At 42.5% G+C, this 22,392-nt stretch overlaps 1 protein-coding gene across 7 annotated transcripts in view; it reads left to right on the plus strand.

Annotated features, from left to right (window-relative positions):
• Nucleotides 1–22,392, plus strand: part of NCOA2 (nuclear receptor coactivator 2) — a 161,817-nt gene that overhangs the window by 39,468 nt on the left and 99,957 nt on the right. Inside the window, exon 1 of one of the 7 annotated variants that reach the window (XM_073679410.1) lies at nt 19,679–19,776. The exons of 5 other annotated variants lie outside the window; for them this stretch is intronic. The gene's annotated coding sequence lies outside the window, so the exon portion shown is untranslated. Of the gene's footprint in view, nt 1–19,678; nt 19,777–21,969; nt 22,116–22,392 lie in introns of those variants that run through there. One more of the 7 variants, XM_073679409.1, reaches the window with a different exon arrangement.

Raw genomic sequence — 22,392 nt, forward strand, 5'->3', positions numbered from 1 at the left:
CCATGGTACTGTGTTTGTACAATCACTTCTTCTTCCCAGTCGATATTCCCAGGATTGTTGTCCTGCATTATCTAAGCGTTTAGCAGTACAACAGAGCTGTCAACCTGTCATTGTAACCCCCCCAATCTAATGCTAATGAGCTCATGGCCGACCCTACCCCATTCTACACAGCTTTAGCTGAAAATAGGGAATCGGCCTACTGTGTGCAATTCATCAGCCAGAATGTATATTTTTTTTAATTTTCACATGAAAAATTCATCTTAAAAAAATGAAGCTATTATTATTAGTGTTAGGGCCTGGATAGGAGATTAAAGGTGTTTTTCTGTCTTTTTGCACTTGAAGCCCTGCCCAGTACACCTCTGAATATGTGATGTCCCTTAAAATCAGCTGAGGACTGTTTTTCTTCAGTATGTCTATCTAAACCCTCTGTGCACAGTGCTAATTAGAAAGCGTATGTGTCATTATGCAGATGAAAGCTGCTGCGGATTCTTGTGCCGCGCACATGACTTGGCACAAGGTGTAGACAGGAATCCAGGCTCGGGCATGTGGTACCCAGAGCTTGTTAAAGTGAAATACTGATTCATGTACGCCGTTATATCACGGCTAGAGTTGTTAAATCCTCTGAAGTAGAGGTTGCCATTGTTCACTTTCACAAGCCGTGTCCCCGCGTACTAATGAATCACTCTTTTACAGCCTTGTGCAATGTGAACACAAGCAGACCAGCGAAAGGTAAAGTCAGGTTACACACAGAAGGAGAGACGCAATGTAATGTCCCCTCGCTCCCTAAAGTAAATAGGTTTTATCTGTTCTTCCATCACAGAGTCATGACATAATGTACTCCGCATTACCAGTAGTGGGTAAATGTACACAATGCTCCTTGGAATTATGGCCGACTTCTAGTTAAAAGTCTACTAAATTCATAGCAGAAGTTAGGCTGTAAAAAGAGCTATTAAAGGGGCTGTCCCACGTGATAAAAAGTCCATGACGTGTGTTTAAAATGAATACAACTTACAATCTTATTTTCATTTTTAAGGGAGTGTATCATCAGGAAATGACCTATTGTTTAAATCAGATTTTTATGTGCTATGTAAGCAGCTTTATATTATCTTAAGAAAAAAAATGAGTAATCCTTCAATTTTACATTGGCCCCTGTTTATTTGAGGCTATGTGCCCACGTAGCGTTTTACAAGCTTTTATGCTGCGGAATTTCTGCAGTATAAACGCTTGGTAATCCGCCCCCCATGGTCCCCAATGAGAATCCGCAATTTCAATGCCCATGCTGCGGATTTTTCCGCAGCGTTTATGCTGCGCTCAAAAATCTGCAGCATGTCCATTAATTTTGCGGACACGCAGCGTAATCGCCGCCATTGACTTGCATTGTGACGCATATAATCCATGTCAGTATATTTGTACACACGGATATTATGCGTTTCTATGTGCGGATGGTACCCAGGTCTGGAGGAGAGGAGACTCTCATCCAGATCTGGGTACCATAGAAACTGTAAAAAAAAAGAATTTAAAATAAAAAATAAAGTCTATACTTACCTTCCGTTGTCCTCCCAGGGTTATCTCTGCCGCGTCCGGTCTCTTGGGCGGCTCACGCTGTTGTGAAGGACCTGCCATGACGTCTTTGAGTCATGTGACCCATCACATGACTCAATGACGTCACCGCAGGTTCTTCAAACAGCGCGAGCCGCCCAAGAGACCTTACGCGGCAGAGATAACCCTGGGAGGACACTGGAAGGTAAGTATAGACTTTATTTTTTTACCATTCTTACTCTTTTTTTTTTTTTTTTTTTTTTTTTTTTAACTAACTTGGTCACACTACTATAAATCCATGCCGGTTGCATGGATTTATATAGTGTGAACAAGTTGTCAAGCACTTTCCAAGTGATGCTAAAATCGCTTGGAAAAGCGTTTGATAACCCGCATGCAGAAATGCATGCAAAGACGCTTGACAAACGCTTCTACCTGGCGGGAAAAACGCATGTAAAATCCGCATACGGTTTTCCTGCCAGGGAGAAGCGAAAAAAATATGCAGCATTTCTGCATCGTGGGCACTTAGCCGTGGGTATGTGCCCACGTAGTGTTTTACAAGCATATTTGCTGCGGAATTTCCACAGCGGAAACGCTTGTAAAATGCTTGTTAATCCGCACCTCATGGTCCCCAATGCGAATCCGCAAGTTCTATGCCCATGCTGCGAATTTTCCCGCAGCGGTTTTGATTCGCTCAAAAATCCGCAGCATGTCAATTAATTTTGCGTTTCCGCATGCGGAATTGCCTTTCCAATGCAATAAAAAACACAAGGCAATTCTGCATGTCGAAAACGCGCGATAAACGCTTGCGAAATTCCGCATGCGTTTTTCCGGGAAATGACATGCAGAAATGAAGCAGAAATTTTCTGCTTCATTTCCGCAACGTGGGCACATAGCCTGAGACTCCTACTTCCAGTCCTTCCAGGAACAGTTTTCAGCAGGCTCGTAATCATCAGAGGTAGGAGTACACTTGACAGGTAACACCTGTATAAACCGCTGATATCCACCAATCCCTGTAGTCGATGTCACAGCTGATCACACCGCATCCACCAATCCCTGTAGTCGATGTCACAGCTGATCACACCGCATCCACCAATCCCTGTAGTCGATGTCACAGCTGATCACACCGCATCCACCAATCCCTGTAGTCGATGTCACAGCTGATCACACCGCATCCACCAATCACTGCAGGCGATGTCACAGCTGATTGTTTCCCTCTTTTTGCACAGGCTCTTTTGACACTTCAATACAATAGATGGGGTCTGGATCTGACTATTGTTGCTAATATATATGTGTGTTTATTACCTGAAACAATGGGAAGTTAAAGTCTTAAAGCCTCAGTGTAAAAATTGCAATATTTCTTTTTTCTTTTTCTAAATACAGATTTTGCTATAGAAAAAAAAATGCAAACTATTTTAAAGAAATTTAAAACGAAAACCTGATTTAAACAATAGATAATTTGCTGCAACACAGGAGAAAATTTTCTACTAACTGGCACTCTGTTCAATAGCAAAGCCATCTTTGTTTTTTGTTAGGGCCGATTCACAGACTGGGAAGGGGACTGGCTTAGCTTTTAAAATAAGCTGCATAATATGCAGATTTGGCAGATGTGTGCTAGAAAAGATCCTGATCCACTCACTAAGGGGATCTGTTGTGAAACAGGATAAAAAAAAAAGTGATCTTTTGATTCCCCCTCCCCAACTGTGTCAGTTTACTGCAAAAACAGACTATGGAAAAGCGTAGTAAACATTGTCATTCAATATTTCAGTCCAGTGAAAAAAAAACAAAAAAACATGGACTTTATTTAATAGGAATCTGTCAACAGGATTTTGCTTCCCAATCTGAGGGCAACATGAAATAGGGACTGAGATCCTGATTCCAGTGGTGTATGACTTAGTGGTCATTTTACTATAGTTCTGGTAAATCGTTTTACAGTATATGTTATACCTCTACTTAACCTCTCAATGTTGATCATTGAATGATTTCCTACCTCTACTGTGTATAGGCGGAAAGCAGTCAATACGGGGTGGTGGGCAGGGATAGGCAAAGATTATGAATATTGTGAAATATGTAACAAAAGTTTATCTTTGTGAAGACTAACAGAGCTGCAAGAAATAACAAGTTTTCTCAAAACTGCAGCAAAAAGCCCAGTAAGATACACATACATCACTGGAATCAGGGTCTCTTTCCCTTTTTTATGCTGTCCTCAGATGGTGCAGTAAAGACTTCATCTTTAATATAGGAGTCTGTGGGTGATGAAAGCTCCTTTTCATACAAATGTTGGATGTTTTTCCCAGAGTATATATTAAGCAGAGACCAAAAATACAGCATAGTGGTATTCTTCTCCATGTCCATGGGATATCATCATTCTTTGTGCCCTTTTTTTTGGAGTAAAAGTTTGTTTTTTAGGCATTATGGCTTTTGCGCTATTTTTTCCCCCAGTCTTGTGTAAAGTGCTGTAGTAAAGTACAAAATCCTATGTAATTTTTTTTTTTTTTGCACGGTTGAAGACTAATGTGACATTTTAAAGCTTATTGAAAGGGTCTTGCAACTTTTTGCTGAAAAAAAAGACAAAACACAGAAGCCCAAAAAATGTTTGAATTTATGTCAAATTGATAACATTGTGCGCTATTTTTATGAATTTGGCACAAAATCCACCAGCATAAAATGACAAAACAAAAAAAAAAAGACTTTAATGCAAATGATGAATGGTTGCCTATGGCTGTATGCTCTCTTGCAAATGCAGCAGGTGTAACATTATGAGGCCACAAGTTGCTCATCCATTACATCCTGAGAGTTGGGTCTGAACCTCACAATCTGTCATATATGAAAGCGTGCATTAACATCTAGGTGTATCCTGCATTCAGTGCCTTGTAAATTGCCTTTGTGTGACCTAAATCTCCCAACATAAGCATTCTTCATTAGCATAGCTCCAATCCAGCTGCTGCGAGGGCAGTAAAGCTGCATCAGTCATAAAGCAGATATTGTAAGCTACTAGGCCTTTACTTCACTCCCCTGTTCTATAGTAAGAACTGCAAACCTTTATCTTCTATGATTCAGAAATGATCCTTTTTGTTATTTATTTTGCTTCTATGAATTGTTCCATATGGTCGGTGTAATAATAATGTGTAGGGATATGTTCTCTAAGGGCTCATGTTTACTACTGCGTTACTGCGTCTTGCATAATTTGGTGTTTTTAGCCAATATAACCTTGATGAATCAGGGGTGGAGTTTTAATATTACTCATTAAGTATTACAATTTTTTTACTAGCTTAAAGATGGGGTGATTGAGCTTTAGAAGAGGCATTGCTTCTCTAATATCAGCATCCGATTTAGTCTTTAGCACTAAATATTTGGCTGCCTACGTCTTTTGATACAACAAAATGATTATGGAGTTACATGTTCTTCATGGTTCTGTATTGAATTATTACCATTTCTCTTGCGCTTCTCACAGTTGACACCATGGAGAGAATTGGAAGAGATGGCAGTGTTCATATGTGTTCACACATGGCATATGAGCGAGGGGAGTGTGAGCAGCAGAATCCTAGCAGTGAGCACACTACACACTGTCATTATTCCCTCATTTTACACTAGTTTTTTATGTTACATGACTGCACGTTTCCTTCAGAAGTGATAGCTTAGTATGACCCTTGTTCTGACTGTAAGAATAGTGTCAGTGAGGCCACGTTCAGTATCTGGTCAGTATTTTACATCAGTATTTGTAAGCCAAAACCAGGATGGGTGATAAATACCGAAGTGGTGACGTGTTTCTAGTATACTTTTCTTCTGATTGTTCCTCACCTCGTTTTGGCTTACAAATACTGACCAAATACTGACTAAGTACTGAAGGTGTGAAAATGGCCTTGAATGCACATGCGTGACTCTCTTCATACTTTTCCATGGATGTAGCGAATATAGGGAAGCACAGGTCTTAACAATGCAGGTCCGGGACACCAATCTGTCTCTAGAAAAGGGGTCCTGACCTTAGTCTCATCTGGTGATGGGACTGCTGTGACTGCACTTGTATCGCTCTCTCTTTGTGAAAGGTCCCCAAATAGCGGAGCACGCTTGCACCTCCATTCACATTGACTGTTTTTATCAGCAAACAGGATTCCGTTTTGGAGATGGGTGCTTTCACCAGAGATGGGACCAGCGCTGATGGCATACTCCTAGTTAACGATGGACAGAATGATCTGCAGAACCCAGTTCGGTTCCCTGTTGCAGTCGGACTTCACCTGGGCACCTGTCGTTTCTTGGGTTCATGAGGCTGTGGCAGAACCGGGGCACCTAACCCAGGAGATACCAGCCGCCGAAATGAGGACCAGCTAAAACAGCAAAGCAGTCTAGAGGTCGAACCCGGAATCATTTTGCTCACTTATTTATTTTTTTATTTATTTTACTTCTATAGCGCCATTAATTCAGCGGTTTACAGACATTATCATTGTTGTCCCCATTGGGATCACAATCTACATTCCCTATCAGGATGACTTTGCAGTGTGGGAGGAAACTGGAGAACCCGGAGGAAACCCACGCAAACACGGGGAGAACATACAAACTCCTTGCAGATGTCCTTGGTGGGATTTGAACCCAGGACCCCAGCGCTGTATGGCTGTTGTGCTAACCACTGAGCCACCGTGCTGTCCTTATCATCTTTACCTGCAGTGAGTTAGAAATAAACCTGGAATCTACATATTTTGATCCTTTGTTGTTCATACAATTTGGAATATATGAAGCCATTAGTTTGCAGAAAACATGTCCTCGATTAAATGGTAACCTGGTGTTCAGAGGATGTATATTGGTAGGTCCTTGCCCTTATTGGAGGTAATTATGATACCTGATAAGTAGACGCACATACACAGCATCCTGGACTCTGCTTGCTGCACCTGCATGATGGATGTCGATACACAATATTATGTAGTACTACAGTTACCTATAACAGGTGTGACCATCATATTATCCTGAACGTTTTTCACATTCCTTGCATTTCTGTGCCAGCCTTAACCAGACGAGCGTAAATGACCACACGTGCTGGAACGCTGGCACCACGCTGCCAGGCAACGATTGTCTTCATTCCTCCCTCTCAGTAAGGATAATGTCTCTTTAAGTGATGGATGCCAGCCTCCCCAGCCTTTGTTATTCATAAAGATGTTTTTTTTCTGCTTTTAACACGTTATCTTAAAGAAGAGCCTTTTTGCATTGTGAAGTAATCAGGTTGACAGCAGGAGAAGATAAATGCATACGCTTTACATTAAATGCAATATTGGCAGTATGGAGCCTTCATCACGACTCCTGTATTATTACAATGAGGCTGCCTGGGAAGAACACATTATCCCCAACAGTAAAAATTCCCAAAGAGATCACATTATCCAATTTTCCTGCAATTTTCAGAGCTTTGCTGTAGAAGTGTAAAATTCTTTGTGTGCACCAGAGAGCCTGCTGTTCCTAAAGATTTGCTGTACTTTCCAGCATCGGCTGAAGTTGGAACGGCGCAGTATGCAGTGTATTTCGTGAGGTTATGGAGAGGGTCTGGATTCAGAAAAAGTTCAAAACCTTAAAATTAGTGTCCTAAAACTCTGCAATTTTTACATTTTTAAATGGGCTTTGATAGATTGGCCATGATTAGTTAGGTGGGATTGTCTGTGTATTTGAGGTCATACAAAATAACAAAAGACTCCTGATGATCAGCAATGATTTTCCGATGTGTCATAATTCATGTAATACTTCATGGAGTTATCAAAATAATTCTGGAAATCCTCCTGACCTGCAGGATTGTGTGTTTTAGCTGTGCAGTTCTTGCCTCTCTAATCCCCTTATGAAGTAATATATTAGTGCCCTAATTATAGCTAGCACCATTGTGTGCGTTTTGTTTGGGGTTGCATTGTTTCCCCTCCCTCCTTTTGTATTCCTAGTGCTCCTGCATCCTGGAGTCCAGTATGTTGGAACAATTAACACCTTGTAATTTAATCAGTAGATTGTGATTGTTGTATGAACCCTGGTGATTGGTTGACGTCTACAATGTAGACCACTGCTGGTCATCCGCTGGCCATACTGTCCTATAATGGAGCCAAAGTGTTCATTCAGTTTCCATGTGTAGAGAGGAATAGACTCCTGCCCAACATCTCTGGTAGTGGGGAACCTCCTGCTGAAACAATGGATCTGATGTGTTGAAATCTATCATACCCGAATCTTCTTTCATCCAACATCTGTCACGAGGGAGCATTGGGACCCCATAGACTCGATATTGGCTGGATTGGATGACTTTTCCCTTGTTTCTTTGGGCAGCTTAATGGTAATGTATCACCTTTTTAGGAAAATGACTATCAATATTTTGTTTTCCTAATCTGTTTTTACTTTTATGGTAGATATACACTATTTTTTGTACATAATTATGGAGCAACTATTTTTGCCTTTTTTTTAGCTTTTTTTTCTTAAACACATTTAGAGATGTGCTTTACACCAGCCACACGGGCCAAATATACCAATGGATACTGATAACAAGGGTCCAACTGCTGGAACCCCCCAGTCTTGAATGGAGAGCATGCTCCACCTCCATTGTCGTGAGGACTGTACTCCGCTTTCTCTGGCAGTCCCATAGACCATGTATGGAGCAGAGGTTCGGCTTGTGGCCCATTCCAGGCCAGCTCTATAGAACCCGGTTCTTTGCATTTGGAGTCCCAATTTTGGGATCTCTGAGGGTCCCATTGGTTGTACCCCCAGCAATCCTTATGTTATGGTGTATGCTGTGATAACTTTATTCTGGGAATGCCCCTTTAAAAGGGTTACTGCTTGATATGAAAATGAGACCATCTGTGGTGACTCTTGCTTCTTCCATCATGGGAACTTGGGGACAAGGCTGGTTGTCCGCATACTTGTCAGACTGTTGCTGAATTTAATGAAATCTTTAATGACTCTGTCTAAACTATCACAAAGTACACTATACTATAAGAGCTCGTTCACACGACATTGTTTGGTCTGAGTGCCGTGGAAAAAAAAAGGAACCGCACTGGGACAATTGGGCTGTTCACATCAGCGATTTTTTTTTTCTTCACAGAACGAATTTTGCACTTGAAAAAAAATTGCAGCGTGCGCTAGTATCTTCTGTGAGACGGATGATACTCGTCCATTCAAGTCTATGGGTGCGCAAAAATAATTGTATTCCACATGGAGCCACTGTAGAGCATTAGATTTTTACAGACTCATTGCCATTATTAACCTGGGAAACTGTATTTAGTCTTGTCCATTTTTAATAGCTGCTGTATAAAAAACAGATGACAAGTGAGAAAAAAAATCACGTTTTCATGATAAAAAGCTGAAGATTTTTTTGTGAACCCACCCTAAGGGGTATAAAGTCTGGACCTCAAATTAAATCCTCTGTTTGGTCACCGGCCGATGGGGACAGCCCCTGACATGAGACGGCATATATTAGGATTGTCACAAGCGGCAGGGAAAGGGCCATTGCAGATTTACTGTATAACGGCCACTTTCCAGCACTGTCCTCCAAACTGGACATGGAAATTGCTGGATATAACATTGCGGCCTTCGCTAACACATCTGTTACTGATTTTAGAGCATTTATAATAATATATAATGATAAAATTAAGCTCAATCTTTTCCACTAAAAATATCTATCCATTTGTTCACTTCAGGGTCAAATCACTATTTTACTATTACAAAAATGCATAAGGGATGATCTTTTTTTTCTTCTTGTACTCTGCATGCTAGTGTGAAAGAGGCTTCATAATCTGGACACACGTTTCTTAAATTCCCAATATTTTCTATTTGACATCTAAAAACTAGAGGCGTACTATAAAGGAATTTACTTTTGCCAATCCCTTCCAAAGTGTGTTTTTTTTTTTTTTTTTTGGGAGGGGGGCAGCAAAGGTGTCACCATTAGACTCTGACCACATGACTTTATCTACTGCTGAGCATTTTTTTTTGCCCTCAAAAATCTTTTTAATGTTCCTTTGATGAGTATGGTAATTACGTTTGCCTTTTTGGTACATCCTTGTAGGTTGGCTATGCTGCAGATCTAAAATGTATTTAATTATCAATACAAGTGTCATAAGATAGATATATATATGTGTGTGTGTGTGCGTATAATATGTATATGTATATGTGTGTGTGTGTATAATATGTATGTGTGTGTGTGTGGATAGATATCCATATCTTTTTGCTACAGCTAGCTCCTATGCAAACTTGTGTATCACCATAGTGACAGATGACTTAACCCTGTATATTCTTCCTTCATTTGCGTCTTAACTGACTTGTGCTACATTGCCACCATGAGCTTTCGGTGAGTTTTTGATGTTGCAGGTCTTCTCACCTATTGAGTACATTAGGTTACTTCCTTTTTTGAGTGTGTATTTTTTACATTGGTTTTTTATCTCGTTTTTTTGTCTCTTGTTGGCATATCATGTTGTAAATAAAGCTGGTTTTATTTTTGATACCTCCTGGTATTTGGCTTTGACAAAAATTTATTGATAGTCATATTTGGGTTACAAGTGTATTTTTTTTTTTACTTGGGGATTTTCCACATCTAATGTGTCTATGGGGAAAATCTGCACATAAACCTCAGCGTACCCGCAACAGAGAAATTGACGTGTTGCGAATTGGAAACTCGCACCACAGGTCAGTTTACACTGAGTGCAAAAAACAAAGCACAGTGTGCATGAGGTTCTATAAATCCCATCCAATCTGCTGGAACTGTCAGACGCTGCGTTTTTGACGGACGGAAATTGGTCATAAACTGACCAAGAAAATCACTGTGGGCTCACTGCCTTAGAGTATGATTACACTTCACATTTTTGACACTTCTGTATTTTTCGGACACTCCTGGTTTTGGCTTACAAATACTGACCAAATACTGAACGTGGCCTAATAGGGGCAGAAATTGTGCCGTAAATCTTCAACATCAAAAGCTCATTGTGGAAACCGTAGCCTAAATGTTTGACATGTTGTGACCGATTACAAAGGTACTTATCTTTTTATTATTTTGTTTTTGATAGACTATAAATAAAATAGTTGCAGCTTTTGGAGTTCTTTTACTTTTAGTGTCTGTGTTTTTTGATGGTGAGTTCTTTTAATATTTGGTTATATTACTGTGTTGTGCGTCAGCTTGTTCAGCTGCTGGGTAGATAGAGCCAAGCTGGATACTTTCATCTACTTGTGCAGCGCTCGCTGGAATACCATGACGAGGGATCTCTGTGCTTCCTCTGTATTTTTGTACAGATATTATGAAATTTGTCTTTTCTAGGCTACTTGTGCCATGGATCACTGGGTAAAAGGGCAGAGTGATATCAGATGCAGAAAGTGGCACACTGCGGAGAATATTCAGTGTCTTTTTCATTGATGGTATCATACGTGTAGAATAATGTTAGGCGGTATTCTACGTGTAGAATAATGTTAGGCGGTATTCTACGTGTAGAATAATGTTAGGCGGTATTCTACGTGTAGAATAATGTTAGGCGGTATTCTACGTGTAGAATAATGTTAGGCGGTATTCTACGTGTAGAATAATGTTAGGCGGTATTCTACATCTGATGGTTCTGTAATCTGAAGTTGAGATTGAGGAGGCATTTGCAACATCACAAAAGATTCTAACTTTTTATTGATATCACTCATTCTTAGGCCTCATTCAGACATCCGTTCTTCACATACACGTTTTGTGTGTGATTTTTATGGATAGAACATTATATGGGGCTGTTCACATGTTCATGTTTTTATTGCGAACCGCATGTTCCATGTAACCGTTACGGAGAAATGTCTGTATCGGCACCACAGATGAAAAGGAACAATACAAGTCTACGGGTCCGTGAGAAGCGCATTGATTTTTTTTTTGTGTACATGAAAAAACGCTTGTGTCTGAATTAGGCTTTACAGAAAAAGTTGATGGAACTTACCATCAACCAGAGAGTGGTTGCTAGGCTTTCCTTCACCACCAGAAAAGATTTACTTTCTAGCCCTAGTTCTGTGTTTAATAGAGTTTTCCAATTAATTTTTTTTCTTTTTTATTCCATAGTTTGTCCTGTTAAAAAAATAAATAAATCAACCTTACTTGCCGTTCCAGTGCTGCCTCTCTGCCCCAGCCTCCATTCTTTAAGTATGGTGACATCAGAAGTACAATTTGTGACCGCTGCTGTCAATCATTGGAATTTTGCCAAACTAGAATGCATGAGAATGCTGAGCCCAGTGATTGGCTGCAGTGGTTACGTGTTGTATTTCTGATGTCACAAGCACTAGGGGGATCGTCAGTGCGGCAGCACTGGGGTAAGTGAGGCTGATTTGTTATTTTTAATAGAGAAAGCCCATAGAAGGAACAAATTTAAAGTGGACAACCTCCCTTAATTACCCCGGCTTCTTTTACGTGGCAGTGTCCCATATTGTGATTTCCTCCTTTGCACTACTCTACATTACAGGGGTCTTTTCATCATCATGAATGGGTAAAATTGTAACATTCTTGTAAAAAAAACAAGCAACTTTGCAATTTACCCATTATTAAAAATCATCTCCATTCCAAAGAACAGAGAGATTTTTAATTCTATTTTGTACAGCTCATTGCCACCTCTGCTGTCTATCAGAAATGCCCAGTATCCTAGGCGAGGAGCACGTGCTTGCAAATTCTTTGCTATAGAGCTTGCAAGTGCTGCTCTGGAGTTGGGCGGATGAGAACAATGCTGCTGATCCAAACTGTCAGTCATTCAATAGAGCATTGCCCCCAGCAAGCAGGGAGGAAGGGCAGCAGTGTGCCCCTTAAGGGAATATGTCAGCAGGTTTTTGCTATGTAATCTGTAGACAGCATGCTGTAGGGGTTAAAACATAGATTTCTGCGATGCGTCTTATGAAGCTCTATGGTTTTGTTTGCTTGCAATGACTTTTTTAGCACCTGGAGCTTATCATTGCTGGGAGACAGCAGCCTCTGCCTGGTAGTCTGACTCCGCCCCCTTCTGTGATAATCAGCTCACTGTCTATGAACATTGTACATACAGAGGCTGGTGTGGGCGGGGTTAGCTTCCTCAGCTCTGTTGCATTGCTAAATCTAAATACTCTGATTTTGTCAGAACAGCCGCACCCAGTAATCTATGTGATACATCTTTGGATTCAGGGTCTCTGCCTACATCAGGCTGCTCTCAGATGAGGTAGCATAAACCTGCTGACAGATTCCCTTTAAGAGAGATCACAGGGAATAACCCTCCTAATATTTTTACAGCTATGTTAATTTAAGGCTTTGTACACACAGCTTCCATTTATGAGAAAGCTAGACAATAAATAATGGACCATTTTGACTTGTGAGGTCTATGGTATTTTTTTCTTGCCAATATGACCCCTGCATGTAGGAAAGGATACTTACTGATAAGGGAATTGCATCATGTCCTTTACTTTCATAAAAACCTTTCCTGGCTATGGTAAATTTTTCAACCTGATTGTTGAGTTTATTTCCCTCTTTTTGGCTAGGGATACATGGCATCTTGTTGCATATAAGCCCTACATTTAAAAAAAATGCCTCTCGTTTGCATTTTGCTGTTGCATTAATTTTGCACAGCTCTTTTTTTAATGCACTTTTTTTTTTTTTGTGAGTCGCGTGCAATTTAGGAATTTCAGCACCCAACAGACACTGATAAAAAAAATTGCTGACATGCAAAATGAGACGCAGCCACAAGTCACTGACTCTGTACAGGCGGTAGGAGTTCCTTGTATTCTGCAGTTTAAAACAAAAAATTCAGCAGATTTGGATTTTGTTTGTGCCTGTCATGTCTCATCATGTTACGTGCCGTTATGTGACCACATTTGCAAACATTACTGGTACTAAGAGCTTGTGATCGTCTCGACTTCTGACCAGAGTTACAATTTAGCCCTAATAGTAACACGTTTCTAAAATGCGCAAAATAACCGGATCACAGATTTTATGATATATGAATTAAAACATTTTTTGTACATGACAGTAAGAGACGTTAATAAGTTATGACTTTATGCAATGACATAGTATTTTATTGCGGCATATATTGGGCCTCATGTACGTCTTGGCCGGTTCTAGAGTATTTTGCTGATACGGTGGATATCCAAATCGTGCTGTCATACACCTCATAATCAGCAGCACTTCTCTACATGCTGGAATAGGCGGTTTTAATTCTATTTGTGCATGTCGGTAAGAGATGTTTGAGCATTGGTTATGCATCATCGGAAACTTTTTATGTACGTGTTATAAAAACAGCCAAATATAAGTGGGATTAAGCTCTTCATTATTCCACGCGGATGAGTATGTGCTTGAATAGGATGATCGAAAATACCCTACCCACATGCATTTCCTACCGAGATTTTTGCGCAGAATCCAGGCCTAAATCTGGACAGAATCCTTAGTATGTGAACATGGCTCTTATGGGCGATTGACTGTAGCGATGTGAGATCATAGTAGGTTGATGCTTCCATAAAAAATTTATTTGGGTATGTTCCCATGTAGCGTAAATGCAGCAGGTTTTCTGTACTTGTTTTCCAGGTGGAAAATTTGCTATATTTTGCAGTAGAAGCTAAGTGTGTGAGAGTTTAGGAAACCTCATGCTGCGAAAACACGATTGACCATATCCTCCGCACGTTAATTTATGTGGGAGTGTAATCTTCGGCCTATCCACACCATTTTTGTTGTGGTGTTTACCACCAGTGTGAACATAGCCTCAGGGTATCGCTGTCCGCATAGTTGTTGCAACTGAAAATCTGTTTCACGCATCTGATTGGGGTTGTGGTTTCTGTAGCTAAGTAGACTACCTAGGAAGGTGGTCGCATCTGGAGGACACATGGCCCTGTGTCTTGTTGGGATGCTGTAGAGCGGCTCTTGCTCCAGCAGACTTGGGCTGTCCAGATCACTGTAATACTATGCTTTCCCTGTAGCCGGGTAAATGTTAGCTATATATTCCATATGTGTAATACAAGCGACCATTTTTGGCCCAGCTCTTCTCCCTCTTCTTGCCCTCGGGTCGGCTGACTTCCTGTGGTTAGCGGTGAATTAGCCGGATTGGTTTCTGAGTGACTCTCTATGATACTAATATGAGGATTGGGTGAGACATCCATGGCGCTGCGCACACCCTCCAATTTGGATACTTTTGTAACAACCTGGCCATTTTAATGTAGCATCCCTTGGGTGTGAATACCACGTTCACACCCACTTATTTGTTAAGGAGCAGGGAGAGGTTGATGAGTTGCTAGAAAGTCATTGTTTTCTCCTTTAAGTGTACCGGTGTGTTTGTCTCACTTCTTGATGTCACTTGTTGTAGCTGGTAATATGTTAGCCGCAATCTTCTTACAGGGACCCTGTGTGACATCCCTGACGGTGTAGAGTAGTGACAGACCATTTCAGCACTGTCTCCCTTATCTGCAAATATGTTTTCATCTTGTAGAACTTGCAAATAAAAAAAATCATATACTCACCTAATCCCGGATCTTGACTCCATTGGCGAGGCTCGGGCAGACCAAAGTGCCTGTCATAGCGTCGACGCACACACAAAATGTCCCTGCACAGTGCGATGATCTCACTGTGCCAGGACTTTGCCGTCCTGCACATGTGTCAGCGTCTCGTCCGTTCTGTAGACCGCAAGCTTAAAGCGACTTGCAGTCTACAGAATGTAGAGCGGTGATGCAGGGAGATCGTGTCTCCCTGCTCTATCGCAGGAGGATAAGGGTAGTGTAGTTTGGAGTGGGCCCTTCATAATGCGGGGCCTGGGGCTACGCTACAGACGATCAATGATCTTTTAATGGTGTATGGGACAAAAAAAGTGCTATTGGCAGCACATTGCACTGTGTAAACAGGGAATGTGCTGCTGATAACCTAATACTGTATGGGGACAGAACAATCATATTAGCGATCTGCAGTAATGATTGTTTGCTGACCTGTGTAAACAGGCTAGCAAACAAGGACTGATTAACAGGCTGAAATCAGTACCTCTAAAGCCCCCGTCACACTAAGCGAGATCGCTAGCGAGATCGCTGCTGAGTCACAAGTTTTGTGACGCAACAGCGACCTCAGTAGCGATCTCGCTACGTTTGACACTTATAAGCCCCCGTCTCACATAGCGAGATCGCTGCTGTGTCACGGTTTTGATGACGCAACAGCGACCTCACCAGCCATGTCGCTATGTGTGACACTTTGCAGCGATCAGGCCCCTGCTGTGAGGTCGCTGATCGCTGCAGAATGTCCTGGACCCTTTTTTGGTCGTTGGCCTCCCGCTGGTCAGCACACATCGCTGTGTGTGACCAGCGGGAGCAGCGATTCGGCTGGTAACCATGATAAACATCGGGTTACTAGGGGCACACGCGCACTTAGTAACCCGCTGTTTATCATGGTTACGAGCCTGCTAAAGTGAGCGGTAACCTCCCGCTCACCGTAGCAGAGTGATAACCATGGTAAACAACGGGTTACTAGGTGCGCGTGTGCCCCTAGTAACCCGATATTTATCATGGTTACCAGCCTGCTCCTGCTTCAGCAGGCTGGTAACCAGGAGCAGGACATCGTGGAAATATTCTTTCCACGATGTCGCTGCTCCTCTGATCGTTGGTGAGCCTGCCTGTTTGACAGCTCACCAGCGACCACATAGCGACGCAGCAACGATCCCTGACAGGTCGTATCGCTGTCGGGATCGTTGCAGCGTCGCTAAGTGTGACGGGGCCTTTAGCAGCGACCAGGCCAATGCTGTGAGATCGCTGGTCGTGTCGGAATGGTCTGGACATTTCTTTGATCGCTGAGGTCCCGCTGGGTAGCATGTATCGCTGTGTTTGACACCTTACCAACGACCTTGTTAACGACCCAGACACAGAAACACATAGGCGTGCATCGTTATACAGATCGTTACGGGTCGCCGCATCGTTGCTGCGTCGTTGGGAAGATCTGACTGTTTGACAGCTCACCAGCGACCACATAGCGACGCAGCAACGATCCCTGCCAGGTCGTATCGTTGTCGGGATCGCTGTAGCGTCGCTAAGTGTGACGGGGCCTTAAATATACTGCCATCAGTCAGTAGTCGTATGTATTCAGGCTGTATAATGAAGAAGTTGGCAACCAACAATCATGGACAATGGAATTGAAGCTCATCTCAGCTGATTGGAAATCTGCAACAGATTACAGTAAAATACATGAAAATGGGGCAAAAGAAGAAGAGTTGGTGGAAAATTTGTGCCAGAAGATTATTAGCTGTTAACTCATCAGCGGATTCCCGTAAAGTGCACACTTTGGCAGATTTTACTCTCCTGGCTTTAGTTTCTTTCACAAGTTGTCTGCTCCCCACAAGAATCATAGTTCAATAAAATGCTGAAGGAATCACACAGGAAAACCATCTTATTCCCAAATATTTTTTTTTCCATTTTCTATATTTTGGTCTACGTTCAGGAGATCATGATCCAATTTACAAGATGCATATTGTAGGGAGTTTACCTTTATGACGTAACCGGTCAGTTTGAATAAATCGGTGCCAAGTACACAGCGCTCGCTGACTGCGCACCCTGGCTGGAGTTTCACTCACACACAAGTCTCACTAGATGACACTTAGTCATACTTTGGGGGAGGGAGAAATTATCCATCATGAACTGGATGATGAAATTAACAAGTGTGTGTGAATGAAGTGCGTTGTGTGTACAGGATCCGTGACTGAGCTCATTCATGGCCTTCTTCATATTTTTACATTCTTTCTGAAGCTCTTTCATGTGTATCATGATAAATGCAGAATGATCCTTTCCTTCAGATAAGAATTACCACCCGCTGCACTTTCGATTCCTGTGCCAGGTTCACAGTATATCCAAGGAATTGTTTGACACTTTGGGGGTGTTGGATTAGGTAGTCAGATAAAGATGGGTAATTACCGTTTTGCAAAGAATTATTACTGCATACGATGGACAAAACAATGGAATTTAATGTAGGATGAATGAATTATATCCATGAAAAATCTGCCAGTAATTTGTAATCCCAGGTCTGAATTTATTCTGCAAATATCAGTGCAGTTTTCCCGTGCCATTTTTATCATTTTTATTATGCTTTGCTTATGTAGCGCCATCCTATTCCGCAACGCTTTACAGACATCATCACTGTCCCCATTTGGGCTCACAATCTACATTCCCTATCAGTATGTCTCTGGAGTGTGGGAGGAAACCGGAGAACCCGGAGGAAACGCACACAAACACGGGGAGAACATACAAACTCCTTAACGATTTTGTCCTTGGTGGGATTTGAACCCAGGACCCCAGCGCTGCAAGGCTGCAGTGCTAACCACTGAGCCACCGTACAATGATATTATAGTAGTATGTATATCATTTCCACACCAGTCCGAAGTGAAAATGCAACATGGGAATGTACTTGATTCAGACGACCACATTTAACACATGTTTTCTGTCTGTGGTTTTCATGGATAGAACATGTACTCATCATAGGACTATAGGCTTGCTCACATGCCCTTGTGTTTTTGCAAACAAAGTCTGCAAAAGAAAAAAAAAAGAAATCGAGACCTACTAACTAATGTAAGTCGATTGGCCCGTGAAAGACTCAGTTCAATGCTGGCATCTTAGGCTATGTTCACACATGTTGGGTTTTTAAGCGTTTTTTTGCTGCAGATTTTTATGCAAATTTTCAGCTGCTTTTTGCCATACCAGCAAAGTCTCTGTTCATACATCATGGCTTTTTTTTTTGTACAGTATTTTGTGCCTTGGTTGGGTTTTTGGAAAATAGACGTAAAAAAAGCACATGTGGGAACACAGTGCCAATAATGTCTGTAAAGTGCTGTGGAATTAATAGCACTATATAAGTGAGTGAAATAAATAAATAAATAAGACAGAGATTTTGCACAGCAATGTCGTTTTGACATTGCTGTGCATTATGGTCATTATATGTGCCGCTTTTTCAGGCGTATTCTTTGCAGAAAACTCCTGAAAAAGATGCAGTGTGCACATAGCCAAACACTGATGGTAAAAACTGATACAGATGAAACACTGATGGAAATCTGTTATGATGTTGCAGAATTTCTACACCTATTGTCTAAATTAGGTTACTTGTGTTTTTTTTTTAGCTTGATTGTAGGTTTCTGGTATTTGTCTCTTGTTGGCATGTCATGCTTTAAATAAAGCTGCTTTGTTTTTGATACTTCCTGGTATTTGGCTTTAACAAAACCTTATTGCAGTCATATGTGGATTATATTCATTTTCTACCTGCGGATTTTCCGCATCTCCTGCAATTATATGGGGGAAAATCTGCGCATAATACTCGGCATATCTAATTGATTTATGCAGTTAAAAAAAAACAGCATAGTGGTCTCGAGTCTATAATAATCCATCTGTGTTGCTGGAACTGTAAGATGCTGCGTTCCTGTGCAGCGACAATACACCTCATCAACAGCTCATCGTGGGAACTTAACCTTAGGGTAAATTTATTGGCGGCTTGTGGATTCACTCATATTTCAGAAATCAATGCACCTGCTGGAGGTACGGCCTCCAAATGTAAGGAGTGATGGAAATGTCTGCAACAAATCTGCCTGGTGTGAACATGTTCTGCTAAATAATATATTTGTTTTTTCTTTCCCATAGGGTATTATACAAATATCACTTCCTGGTAGATACATTTTCACTTTTGCTTGGTAGAAGATTGCAGTACACAGGATCAAATCTGTAGTCCGGCCTCTTTTAACATATTCTTCTCTTTAATGGGCGGAAAAGAGTGTAAAGTGCAGCCAGCCCCTTGGTGTATGTGAGCTGCATTTCCCAGCTTCTTTGCTGTGGGGCTGGCCTGATTACATAAGACAGCAGCAGCTCTGGAGCCTCCCCACCCCCAGCCCTTCCTCCAGTGCCTGCACCCTGTAATGGGAATCTACAGGCAGATGTAGGAGGTGGGGCCCATGGCTCCCAATCAGCTCAGTCACACTGGCACATTAGCTCACAGCAGAAGGAGCATTTCTTTTATTTTATGTATCATTAATTAATCAGTGTCCACAAGCTCCAGAGTGAGCAAGGATATATGTGTGCTGCTGGGAGGCAGATGCACTGCTGCGCCATGTAACATGCAGGATGTGTGTGCATACAGCCCTATGGGGCTGTAACCTGTGTGTGGCTGCAGTCTGCCCAACTCTGCTCAAATCCTCTTAGCTTCTCCCCCTCAATCTGCTTCTTAGCTCAGTCTCCCTGCCAGGGTCTGTAATAAAGGTGGTAGCAAGGAAGATGGAGTGTTTCTCCCATGCAAGGCATAAGTGGACCCCGGCTGACAAACAGTTAAAGTCATAAAAGGTAGGTTGTAGTCACAGCAGCATATGATAGCCATGAGGCTTTTGCTGGTCTGCAGGCAGAACTGCTGTATAATGACTGGAGTCATCTTCCTGGCCCGCTGCCGCCTGTCCAAGTGACCAGTCCATGAAAGAATTATATGTATGTGACCCAGAGAAATTATTGCTCGGTGTCTGGAGACAGGAGAGAGGATGCAACTGCAGGGATGTGGGGAGGAATATGTGGCTTCTCACCTCCACACCCACAAATTGATAGGAACTACTGCCCACAATGGGCATCACTGCTGGGAATTGGGGCTTATTCACATCTTGCCTACTTTGTTTCCCAACTTTTATGCATTTATATGTATATAAAGGGATGAATGTTATTTATATGTATAAATGGAAATGAACCTCACTAGTCCCATGTGCAGGAGGGTGCAAGTGCCCTGACCACAAACCAGTGTATGCATGTATATGAGTGTATGTGTGTGTGTGTGTATATATATATAATATATATACCGTAATAGCATTATGTTCACATACTACCTTTGATGCTTTTTTTTTATGCATGAAACATGCAGGCTATGGACAGGTATCTGCAGCAGAAATTGCAGCACATTTTTGGGTGCTTTTTTGATGTTTTTTTTTCTTGTGGCTTTCTTGATGCTAAACAATTTTGATCTCTATAGGGAAAAACTACAGTTGACCTGCTGCATTTATTTTTTTAAATATGAACCATAAGTTAAAAAACAAAGCGTGAGCAATCCCTTATCCGATCTTTTGGCTACCATGATTGCTTACAATGCCTGATAATTGGCCACATGTTAAAAGCAACCAATGATCTATTTTTTTTTTTTTTTTGCTTCCGGCACAGTTGATACATGATTACGTAAAGTGGCCTTCTCATGCCGGAGCTAGGGAATTAGATATTGCTTCTTTGGGAGCAAAATTACCAAACGCTTAATGAAGTCTCCTTCTGCCATATGCTCTTTTCCCCCTTCATCTGTCAGAGTAAATCCTGTTAGACTCGTTTCCACTTTTCGCTTGCGCAGCCATAGACTTGTGTTGCTATTTGCGCGGCCACAGACCTGGATACAGTTTTGTGCGAACACGGACCTGGGTACGGTTTTGTGCGACCCGGGACCTGAGTACGGTTTTGTGAGGCCTGGGACCTGGGTACGGTTTTGTGCGGCCTGGGTACGGTTTTGTGCGACCCGGGACCTGGGTACGGTTTTGTGCGACCCGGGACCTGGGTACGGTTTTGTGCGGCCTGGGACCTGGGTACGGTTTTGTGCGGCCTGGGACCTGGGTACGGTTTTGTGCGGCCTGGGACCTGGGTACGGTTTTGTGCGGCCTGGGACCTGGGTACGGTTTTGTGCGGCCTGGGACCTGGGTACGGTTTTGTGCGGCCTGGGACCTGGGTACGGTTTTGTGCGGCCTGGGACCTGGGTACGGTTTTGTGCGGCCTGGGACCTGGGTACGGTTTTGTGCGGCCTGGGACCTGGGTACGGTTTTGTGCGGCCTGGGACCTGGGTACGGTTTTGTGCGGCCTGGGACCTGGGTACGGTTTTGTGCGGCCTGGGACCTGGGTACGGTTTTGTGCGGCCTGGGACCTGGGTACGGTTTTGTGCGGCCTGGGACCTGGGTACGGTTTTGTGCGGCCTGGGACCTGGGTACGGTTTTGTGCGACCTGGGTACGGTTTTGTGCGGCCTCGGACCTGGGTACGGTTTTGTGCGGCCTCGGACCTGGGTACGGTTTTGTGATGCCCGGGACCTGGGTACGGTTTTGTGATGCCCGGGACCTGGGTACGGTTTTGTGCGGCCTCGGACCTGGGTACGGTTTTGTGATGCCCGGGACCTGGGTACGGTTTTGTGCGGCGTTCTGTAGGATCCCAGGCTCTTGTGTCCTCCTCTTCGCTCACTCCTTGGATCCGGGGCTCTTGCGTAATGTTCCTGTGTTTACCTCGCGGCTCTTGTTCGGTTACCTTGGCTACCTGTTCAGTGTCTGTATGTCGCTGCTGAAGTGATGGCTGCTCTGTCAGCTGGGCTGTTGTTCACTGACCTGATAATTGCTGTGTTATATACGTTGTTATAAATCATAGGAATGAATAAATATCTTACATTTTCTGTATCTGTGCTGTGTAACACCAGAACGTGTTTTCTTCACCTTAGTTCATTGTGGGGAGCTGTGCAAATCACAGGACCTGGGAAGAAACTGCCTGGAAATGTCTTACTGTGGTTATTAGTCCGTTTTCCACAGCTACTGAAGATACGTTTGTGTGAACTTTGCCCAAGGGCTCATTCAGATTTCCGTTTTCTCGTGTACGACTTCTATCCGTGTTTTTCACAGACTTATACCAGGTAACACTTCTATGGGGCTTCTTGCCTGACATTTTTATTTATATAGATTTTTTTGGGGACGGAGCAGTCAGAGTAGAGTCGTGGAGACATGGGCGACATTGATCAGAATGTGCCATCAAGATCGGCAATTCAAGGCTATGTGCCCCTGAAAAATTTTAAAAAAGCTAAGTACACCCGATGCCTTCCTTGTGCTGATCGTTTTTCCTCTGCTGCTAGCTAGGAGAAAGTAGAGAAACCGTTTATCTTGTATGTGAAAAGAAACCGCTGTCTGAATGAG

Source organism: Phyllobates terribilis, unplaced genomic scaffold, assembly GCF_046119375.1.
Source record: "Phyllobates terribilis strain yellow unplaced genomic scaffold, ASM4611937v1 Scaffold_4__5_contigs__length_816908805, whole genome shotgun sequence".
Lineage (NCBI taxonomy): Eukaryota > Metazoa > Chordata > Amphibia > Anura > Dendrobatidae > Phyllobates > Phyllobates terribilis.